This window comes from Nanorana parkeri, unplaced genomic scaffold (genome assembly GCF_000935625.1).
Source record: "Nanorana parkeri isolate BGI_ZX_2015 unplaced genomic scaffold, ASM93562v1 scaffold2942, whole genome shotgun sequence".
In the NCBI taxonomy this organism is placed as follows: domain Eukaryota; kingdom Metazoa; phylum Chordata; class Amphibia; order Anura; family Dicroglossidae; genus Nanorana; species Nanorana parkeri.
Window position 1 is genome coordinate 25,831 of NW_017309210.1, and position 2,583 is coordinate 28,413.

Below are 2,583 nucleotides of genomic sequence, written 5' to 3' on the forward strand. Positions count from 1 at the left end.
ATTCACAGTAGTTATATTTTCCATTATTATCATTTTTTGTCTATGCACACCTACTCTATAAGGGCCTGCTTTGCTACTTTCTCATTATCAGTAGGTAGCACACTACATATTGTAATAACTAATTGATCATTTTTGAGTAAGTGGATCACCTCTTCTGTAAACTGCCTTTTTGGGTCATTGTAGGAGTTATTTTGAAGCATTTGCCATTTGTGGTCAGTACAAGCTTTTTTTTTTTTAGGAGAGAGCAATGAAGAACCCTCAGTTTATTGTGCAATGCCTTTTCACATGTATGTGGGGATTTTTAGGAAGAGTGCCCTTCTCAGCCCAAAGGTCAGTTAGACAACCATTTTCATGTACAGTACAACTGTGCAACTACGACCTTGGTTGGAAAATCTTATCCAGTGAGGAGATACCTCCTCTGCTTATAATCATTATAATCGGGATTTATTACGGCAGATTTCCCAAGGTGAAAGCAACATGCAATGACTCAAAGAAATCATAATACAAGTTTAGCTTTTCCTGACTAAAAACAGTAAACCAAAATGTGAATGCTTAATACAGGTTACTGCATATTTTGCATAGATCTTTATTGCACTGGTGTTGATCATGTGACTGCCAAAGAACTGGTCACGTGGTATGTGCTGAGCGGGAGGACAAGTGTTCAGTGAAAGCTGCTGACAAACCAGCTCTGCTTGAATGTCTCAAGCACTATGGGCAGTGAGCAAGTGAACTTTGCCAAGGCACAGAGCATATGACTGTCATTGAAGAGGAAAACAATTACAAGGATTCCAAGACAAAGGAAAAGACGAAGCAGGTGGTGGTGGGGTGGCTTCATGGTTTCTGGCACCAGGGCCCTTAAGTTTTTAGTTACGCCTCTGCATGAGAGCAAAACAAGGGGTCTATTTATACATGTTTAGGAGCATGTACATTTTTATATACAACATCCCACAAGGCAATGGGCCTTGTGAAGCCCTAATTGGGTAAAGGCTTGCACCTGACCACTGGTCAGGTGCAATACTTTGCCCAATCAGGACTCAGTACTCTGTTAGAGCCATGATTGGGCAAAGTCATGATGACTTGGCCCAATCATGGCTCACAGCTAAGTCCCAGCAGCACACTATATAAGGCTGCTTACACCGCAGCCCTACGTAGTGTGCTGCTGGGGTTCAAATACAGAGAATCTATAGCAGAGTTCTATAGCAGAGTTCTATACAGCATTCTGTACTATATCAGTCAGTCATACTGGTCTATTACAGAAGTCGGTTGTAACAGTCGATTATAGCAGTCAATTCTAACAGTCGATTGTTCCCAGTCCCCATTTTGAGAGGTCTGTCGCTGGGAAACAAACTTCCCAAGCGGCAGAGAACTGCAGCTATATACAGCCAGTTTTGTACATGCTGTGCCCTTCTTACCATCTTGTCTTCACTTGTAGTGTAACTGTAATGTCTTCCAGGGCAGCCATCAGGGGGGTACGACCGATACTCATGTAAGGGGCCCGGGCAGTCTGGGGGGCCCAACCGGGTCCCTTACATGACTATCGGCCGACGGTGAAGGGCAAGGAGGAGGAGGCCTGGCCCTAGCAGCGCAGGGCTCCAGCATTGCCGCTCCAGCGGCTTTGAGACAAGCTAGGGCCCCATCAGCGACGCTGCTCATCTGATGTCGGACTGGCCGGAAGTGACATCACGTTAGTGACGTAACGTCACTTCTGGCCGGTCCAGCAGCAGACAAGGCCATGTGTGCAGGTAAGAGGAGCTAGGAAGGAAGGAAAGGAGGGAGGGGAGGTATGCAGCCCTGACCAGCCCACCTGAGACCCCTTCAGAGCCCACCATAGACAGTCCCAGTTGGTCTGTCCAGCATCTATGGTGGGCTTTGCACGGTCACTTTCAGGTGGGTCCGGTGTCCAGCGCGTCACAAAGCCCTGCGTCCAGCGGCACGGGGGGAGGGGGTGTCCCGGCCTAAAGCCGTGTAAGGGGCCCCAAAATTTCTGATGGCTGCCCTGATGTCTTCCTTATGTTGTAAAGCACTGCTCAAACTTTTGGCACTATATAAATCCTGTATAATAATAATGCTGGGGGTGTCTCCCTCTAGGACGCTGTGTCACTTGCTACTGACTCCTGAACTTTAAATCACTTACTGCTGACCCCTGAACCCTGCATTACTTACTACTGAATTCTGAGTTACTTGCTACTGTCCTCTACTCATGACCCCTGACAGCTCCATGTGTTACCGACTGATGTCCTCTGTACTCTGTTACCTACTCTTGATCCCTGCACTCTGTATGTTACATCTTCCTGGTTCCTGCTCTCTGCACTCTTAAAACCTGTGTTCTGCATTACACCCTCCCGATCCCTGCACTCTGTGTGTTACACATTATTGACCTATAGTAGAGTGGGTTTAGCGTTAATTTAACCATGAATCTTCAGCCGCAGCTGAAGCTGGTAACCTAGGCCTACATCGGTACATGCCTACAGGATGTAGAGAAATGTAAGGAAAGAAGGTTAAACATATTCTAAACTCCCCACATTGCTAAGGGTAAAACTTTCCCTGTCCCAATTCAGAAAATATAGACCCGATTGTATTTCT